Source organism: Aythya fuligula, chromosome 21 (genome assembly GCF_009819795.1).
Source record: "Aythya fuligula isolate bAytFul2 chromosome 21, bAytFul2.pri, whole genome shotgun sequence".
Taxonomy (NCBI): domain Eukaryota; kingdom Metazoa; phylum Chordata; class Aves; order Anseriformes; family Anatidae; genus Aythya; species Aythya fuligula.
In genome coordinates this window covers 4,626,506-4,634,633 of record NC_045579.1, presented here as the reverse complement: position 1 = coordinate 4,634,633, position 8,128 = coordinate 4,626,506, and positions in this window count along the sequence as shown.

The following is an 8,128-nucleotide window of genomic DNA, read 5'->3' as shown; positions in this document are numbered from 1 at the left end:
CTGTGTTACAGAGCCATATTACCTGGGCTGTGCAGCTGCTCCTGCTTAACTTGGGGTCAACATTCAGGAAAAGCTGCTGCTGTGCTGTGGCTCGGTTGATAAGCACTGGGACTCTCCTTGTGCTGTGGCTGCACGGCCTGGCTGCTCTCTGTGGGCTGCGTTTGGGCTCCTGCAGGGTGGCAGCAGAGCCAGGGCCTACAAGCTCCGGAGCTTGACTCTGTGCCGAAGCACTGAGCGGCCCCAGCCCAGGAGCTTTTATCCTCTCCCAGCGTGGCTTTGTTTAACCACCGCACACTCCCTGGATCACCGAAGGTTTGTGGAACTGCACTGGAGCAACTGGGACTTGAAAGCACCACTCAAGATGCTAGATAGCCCTTGAGGCCTTACTGATCTCTGGCAGGAGCTGCTGCTCCCCAGCTTCTGTCTGCTCAGCCCGCGGGGCTTTGTTTGCTTTCTCCAGCCAGGCACTTGCTGCTACAGCTAGTCCGAGAGCAGCCCTGAGTATTTTTCCCCGCTGAGGTCGCTCCGTTCTCTCTTCAGGGTGACTAGGCAAGGCTTAGTGAGGCTGTGTGGCGTGCAAGCATCTCCAGTGGGGTGTGAAGAGGGAGGGAGAGGGGTTTGGGGCTTTTTTTTTTTTTTTTTTCTACTGGCTGCTGCCACCAAGCTGCTGCTGCTGCACGAGTCTTGCTTCATTTCGGGAATGACAGAGAAACACGCCATTGGCAAATCATGAAGACAAGCCCGTCCTGATCAGATGACGTTTGGTCTGTCTGTGCACAGAGAGGAGGCAGGTCAGGAAATCTTGTGATGTTTTTTCCGAGGTTGAACTGGATTTGAACTCTGCTCCGCTCCCGGTCCCCTCCTGTAACTCCGCTGTGCAAGCACATTTGTCTGACCTAATTCTGTGCCCTTGAGTACCTTGCTGAGATGTTCTCCTCCGACAGGAACTGACAGCAGCCTCAGCTGTGCCCATTTCGCTGGTGCTTGTTCCTGAGCTCGCCGAGCTGCAGGCTGACACAGCCCGGGAGCTGCACCACGGCCTCGAGGCGGGCGGCCTCGTGGGGCAGCGGGAAGCAAACAGTGCTCGAGGCTGCCAGCTCTCTGATGCCTTCCCGGGATGCCAAGGGAGAACTGGAAGCTGCATTTTAGGAGCTGGTGAGGCCAGGTGTCCTACAGCACCAGGCGATGGGGAGGGAGGGATCACCACCTAAATGGAAACCGTTTATTTTATGTACAGAGCGACTGAAATAAACTCGAACGTCATTTTTTTCTCTATTTCAGCCTAGCTCTACTTCAGCAGTACTTCAGACCTCTGATTTACTGGGGAATTAGCTATTCTAGGCTCTCCTCAGCCTAATAAGTTTCCACTAGAATTATCTTTCTGCTCAGCCCCGGGAGATGGCAGGGAGGTAAGCAGAGCTGCTGTCAGCTCCAAAAGCCTTGTAATGAATTAGGTGACGGGGCAGACTGCGAACGTGCAACTAAAACCCTGAATTGTGGCTTCCACCTTCAATGCTTTTTTCCTCCCTTCAATAATCACCTCCACGAAGCACAGAGGGAGCCGAGAGGGGAGGAGAAGAAAAAAAAAAAAAAAAAAAAAAAGCTCCTCTGCCTCGTCCTTACACTGCCTGCACTTTTGCTGATACAAATTTCGGGGAGGAGAATCCTGCTGGAGAGCTGGGGGGAGAGCGGTTGCTGCCTCAGCTGTTTTCGTGTGGTTCCTCCTCCAGCCTGCACCGGGTTCCTGCGTGGCGTGGAGGGGCAGCAGAGCTCCTCCCGTGGCGCTGATCCGTGCCCAGCGCTGGTAGCAAGACAGGGGCTGACCCCCGGGTTTTCATTTTGCACGGGTACACAAATATATCCCAGGGAGGTTTTTAAGGGCTTTTAAAGGCCTCGCTTGCCACCAGTCCTTACCTGAGCTTTGCTGAGGGGTCTGGATGGATGGAGAGGGTCTGGTGTGAAGAAGAGCTGCGTGTTTGGGGAGCTCAGGTCTGTGCTTCGATGACAGCCTGGTCCTGTGCGTCTCCACCTCCTTCATGCGCTCTTCAGGCTTCATCAGGAACAGGTCACAGACCTTTGTGCAGCCCTGGAGTGAGTTGAAATCCCAGGAACTGAGCGCTTCAGGGCTCCCTTTGATTCTCTGCACACATTCCCCTGCCCCAGCCCTCAGGTAGATCTGTGTCTGAGAAGTTTTGTGTCTCACCGCACAGGTCCCCGGCCGCCTGGCTGTGTCCTCAGCAGGAGCAGCTGCAGGTGCCAGGCCTGGAGGTGCAGCTTTTGTCAGGGCTGGCTCTTCGCTCTGCATCCCCGCAGGAAATAAAGCTCCAGCCATTCCCTCTCACACTCACACTCACACGTTGCTCTTCCTTCCTTCTCATTGCGTGCCGTGGGCTGTTGGACCAAGCCAGCTTCCTCAGCACATCCCACTGCAGTGCAACGGGGCAGGAGCACAAAGGCCAGCGGGTGCTGTCCAGCTCCTGCCTTGTCACAGGTGTTAAATTCTGGGCATTTCACAAGTTTACAAGAAGTTTGGTGTGCTGTCAGCCCGCGGGATGAGCGATGGCCCCGCAGAGGTGGCACCCAGCGAGCTATTTGTTAACGCTCCGCGCGGGGAAAGAGAGAGGCTGGCAACCCCGGGCTGAGGTTATCTCCTACCCGTGACACGGGGTGAGTTATGAGCTAATGGCACTTTATTAAAATAGTATTTTGTATTGGAGAGCAAATCTAAGAGCAGATGGATTAGCAAGCAATCCATCACTCCCCATCTCTGCCGCTGCCAGCTGAAACGCCTTCTCTGTGCTTCGGCATTACAGCTGGGAGACAGATTTATAATGTGGTCATCTATCTAGTCTCAGATGCCATCCAGCCGAGTATTTCCTCCTGCCACCAGGCTGCTTTGCTCAGCACCTCTTGCAGCGAGCACCACCAGAGGCCAGGTGCCTGGTGTAGGGCAGGTGCAGCTCAGCTCCTGCTGTGAAGGGCCTGGGATGGCAAATCCTTGCTGCCTCAATTCCTCCTTCCCCTGATTCCCTGGGGGTGCCCAGCCTTCCCAAATCGTGGTGGTGTCTTCCAGGACGTGGCATTCCCTGGCACAAAGCCCTAGCAGCTCTACCAGGCTCCACGACACGATTACGTGACAAGATGTGCAGATGACCAGCTTTCTCCCACCCCATTGCAGCCACGCTTGCACCCCCTCTCCTCGCTCAGCCCCCTGCCCTTCCCGTCCCACTCCATTCAAAGCATTGGAAAACAAAACAAAACAAAAAAAAACACTCGGATGCAAAACATGCAAAAAGAATATTTTACTGACAAACAGCAAAGGACGGGCTTAGTTTCCGGAGCAGAACTGGTCACCTACTGTACAAACATATTACTGGAAGGGAAGGAATGGCTGATTTACGCTCACTCGTTGACCCAAATAAAATCACAGTGTGCTTTTTCTGCTGCCTCCCCCACCCCAAGCTCTCGGCGCCTCCAGCTGCTCCGGGACCTCCCTTAGCTCGGGCACAGCGCTGCCACCACTGGAGAGCACAAACCATGGGTGACGTCTGCCCGTGCAGGTGTGTTTAATAAAAAATTAGCCATTATTGCTTTTCAACCACAGTAGAGATTATTCCAGGATTGGACTCAGAGCAGAGTGCAACCTCTCTGTTGTCATCAACTCGCGTTGTACCTCTCCCTGTCTGACACATGCAAAACGGGTTTGAAAAAAAGGAAAGAAGGATCAACAATCAGGGAAAACAGCACTCGGGGTTCTGGTCGTGTCTTCTCGCTGCACAGCACTCCCAAAAAAGTCTTCCTAAGCTGCCCTGCCCTGGTCTGTGTGAGCTGAGGGTGCCCAGGGCGCAACCTCGTGGTCCCAGCATCACCTCCCCATGGAAGCCCCAGGGATGAAAGCAGCAGCTCCTTCCCCTGCCCACCTTTTCCCACTCCTCTGCTCCCTTCCCCCTGGCTCCAGCAGCCCACGTGCATAGAAGTCACAGGCCTGGCATTTTATTCTATTTTTTTTTTTCACGTTCGTTTGCTTCTTTATGCCCCCCTGGCACCACAGTCAGCGTTTCCACCGTGCCCGTCCCCTACTCCATGTCCCATCCCCTGTCACTCACAGACGCATCACCCGCACACTCAGGGTAAACACTTTTTGCCCAAATGTCTTCCTGCTTCTACCACATGCACTAATACTAGAAGTACTGCCTTTTACCTCTAGAGATGCTCTGGGAGCTTCTATTGCCTGCTTCTACCTTCAAAGCCCTCCTGACACAGAAGAACCCCGCAGTTCCCTTGTGCTCAGCCCCCCCACATCATCAGTGCCCCGCTGGGTGTGTAACTGCTGCGGGGAAGCTGGCTGGAAGCGAAGTTTGAGGTGAGATTGGGGTCTCCCCGGGGTCGCTCAGCACCTGGAAGCCTCCAGCCTCTGTTTGAGGCAGTGAAGGCCAAGCACTGTCCTCCCTTCTCCCTGGGAAATGGTGCTGGAGAGAGCCCGGCTTTATCCCCTCCTTGCCCCCTTCCAGGTATTTCTGTGTGTGAAAATCACCCCTCAGCCATCTCTTCTCCAGGATGAAGACTCTCATCATCTTAGTGGCTCTTTTTAGTAGCCTTTTTTATTGGGCATTCTCTCCTCCCAGCTGAGTGCAGCTGGAAAATGAGGCAGAGCCCAGCAGTGAGCGTGACTAAAACCACCCCATTGCCCTGTGAGGCCTGGGACGTGATCCTGGGCTCTCTTCTGCCCTTCTACAGCTCAGAGCTGCCAGACACCTGAGCCAGGATGGGCCAGGAGATGTGTCCTGCCCCATCCATGGCTGGTTTGAGGGCTAGCAGTGAGGGAAGAGGGCACAGCATTTAGCCGGCTGGTACCACAGGAGCCTCCTTCCCAAAGCGTTCCTCAGAGGGAAGGGCCCCTTGCCTTGTGCCACAGCTGCAGGATCTGGGCCCACAGCTGAAATCCCTGAAATCCCACCAGTGGTGGCTCTGGGCTCTCCCCTTCCCTCTCTTGTGGCAACCTGAACCTCTGCTGGCTGCTCTCCACACCTCCCTTCGCAGCAGAGCCCGGCCTCATCGCACCCCGTCTGCCTGCCGGCCGCCAGGCCCAGCCTCACGGCACCAAAACCGCAGGAGAACATTTCCAGCGCCAACCCCAGCTCTGGAGGATCATCACGTACAGCCTCAAGAGCTGCCTCTGCTCTAAAAATATCCCCTCCTGAGGCAGCGCAGAATTCCCCCCGCCGCCCAGGGCTGCAGCAGCCTCCCTCAGAGCATCAGGCAGCTGAGTGCTGGGACGTGGCGCGCGCGTCCTGACCTTGTTGTGCCAGCTCCCCGATGCCAAAGTCGCTTTTCTCCCTAGCTGAACCCTTTTCGTTCAGGGTTGTTGCTGGGTTTTGGGTTGTTGGTGGTGTTGTTTCGGTCTGGTTTTAGTTGTTGTTTTTTTTTGAAGACTGGATCAGAGGGAAGCGAACGACAAACAAGTCAACACTAGCACACCTCAGACAATTAAACGAGGGGGAAACACCCCCACACCCAGACGAAAGCAAAACGAACACATGCACGGGGAAAGGAGACGGAGCCACAGCAGACTTCACGGTAGCGACCTCACGGGGGCAGAGGAACGAGAGACCACGACGTCGACAACGCCGGCGAGGCTCACACCTCGCGAGGACACGGGGGGGACACAGACAGGAGCGCTCGCCTCGAGCACGGAGAGAGCAGGGGCTGCTCGGGGATTGTCCCAGCGCCAGGCATGGGCTGGTGCCTGCCCCGTAGGGTCACGTCTGCAGGAGCTTCCTGGGTTCAAAGCTCCTCGTGCCAGCTGCTCGATGTTTCCCTTGCCCCGAAGATGCACCAGATCTCTTGGGTCAGGAGCAGGGCCTGGCCTTACCTCACAGGAAGGTGGTTTTGCCCCTTTTTTGGGAAAAAAAAATGGCCTCCCCCGGGGGTGACCCTATTGGTTTTGTGTGTCCTGAACCCTGATCTATGAGGGGGCTGGTTTCGATGGATTTAAGAGCAGTGAATTGCTCCCAGTAAATTTAATTGTATGGAGAGTATTTTTTGTTTTTGTTTTTGTTTTTTTTTTTTGACTACATGTAAACAAAGAGAGGCTCACACAGTGATAGCTGCAGCCACAGCAGGTTAGGAAAATCTGTTCTTAACCCACGGGAAACTGCACCATGCACAACTTCTTCCTTTTTTTTTCTTTTTTTTTTTTTTTTTTTTCTCTCTCTCTCTTCCAGAGCCTCATCTTTTTTTCTCTGAAATTCTGGCGTGGATCAGACTTGACCCATGTGAGCTGTCACTTCACTCTCTCCAGCTGTAAGTTTCCTACTTAATGATATTTCAACCACGGTCTGTTGCTACAGCAGCGCAAAGCCAGACATTCAATGCAGTCTGAGTTTAGATCACTGCCTTAAGCCTCTCTTGTGGGATGCACCAAATAGGAAGATTATTTAAAGGTATTTTTCGTTGTGGTTTGGTTTTATTTCTTCCCCCATAACTTGTTCCAAAGACTCAGTATTTTTCCTTATCACGATGGAACTCTCCCTCCTGCAAAACCTTGCTCCGTCTTCAGCTCAGAGCTGAAGACGTGTCCGTGACATGAACCTGTTGGATAACGCAGTGCCCAGATTTTGCTGTCAGCTGAACGTGTGCCAGCACACAAGGGCAAAGGCAGCAGCTGCTTGGCCAGCTCTCTGGCACCAGCACCCCACGGAGGTGAGCATCTTCTGCCGCTGCAGGATGCGCCCCTAGGGTTAAACGCACTAAGCTCGTACCGTGAAGCCTTGTGCCTTTTGGAAAGGAGCTGCATAAGGAAAAAAGTCATTCCTTGGAGGCTAACAGGTGGCTGCAGACGTTGTGGAAGTCCTGAATGACAGACGGGCAAGCAGACAGACACGAGTACAGACTGGGCAAGTAGTTAGGCCCAGACAGAAACTGGGACACCGAGACAAGAGGCACCTGGAAACAGCAAAGGTGGGAATGGCAGAGAGCAGCTGTGGGTGGCTCTAGGCTAGCTTTGGGGCTTGTAAATAATAAAACCGATCCTGGGCATAGGAAAAAAAAAAAAAAAAAAAAAAAAAAAAAAAGGCAGAAGCTGGGGAAGGGAGGAGAAGGGAAGAGAGAGCCGGGGGTCACTGTGCCCTTTTCCCCCCACAGACATTGCAACCAACAACAGGAGGCCACTGGCAGAGCCAAGGGATTCAGAGGACAAACCAGCAGCTTCTGACAACGCTCATCATCCTTTCATTCTGGATGTTTTCCCCATTTCAACACAAGCCTGCTCAATGCAAAATGAGGAACAAAGGAGAAATGACTGCGATGCATGGCCACCACCTTAACTTCTTGGGTCCAGACCCTCCCTCCCTTCTCCCCTCCTCTCTCCCTCTGCCCCCACAAGCAGCAGGACCCACACCAACACTTCCTGGGTGCATTTTTGCATCTCCCCCAGCAGATTCCAGCTGCTGTGGGACGCAGACACCACCGCACTGGTGTCCGAGGCCTTTCTTTCTCCAGCAGCCCTCCTTCGGGCAGCTCTTCGGGAGGTCTCTGGATGCAGAGAGTGGTTTCAAACGCTTGATAACTACACTGAAACCCGCATCTAAGCTGCAACCAGGGGAAGCAAAGGCATAAAACGTGTTGGAACATCCTCATACTTTGACTTAAGCTGTTACCAGGGCATTTTGACATGGTGGGTGAGTTTGGCTCCGGGCCCGCAACGCTGTGTTCCCTCCAGCCAAGCCCAGCTCGCCGCTACGGGCTTTATGCAGCTGAGAGGGGCTCGGGGTGTAGGCCAGGTCTAACGCCACTCAGCTCCAGATATTTCTGCCTCAGGAGCAGCTCCTGATCAGTGCCTCCTCTCTAACCCTGGAGAGGAACACCAGCAGGGTGCCACCAATACAGAAGTGGTGTGAAGCAGCCCAGTTGAATGGGCTGACCCCTCATGGCGCTGCTCCCCTGGTAGGAAGATTTCTTGGCTTGCTTAAGGCAGGTTTCAGCGCACAGCAATGCGAAGAACAGCTCCATTATACATTCCCAGGGCTTCATTCCCCCACAGCAATGCCCAGAGGCACGAACCAATGCAAAGGGACCCTGCCTTCCCAGCTAGCTGGCAGGAGGCCCCGTCCACACCTGGTGCCATTCT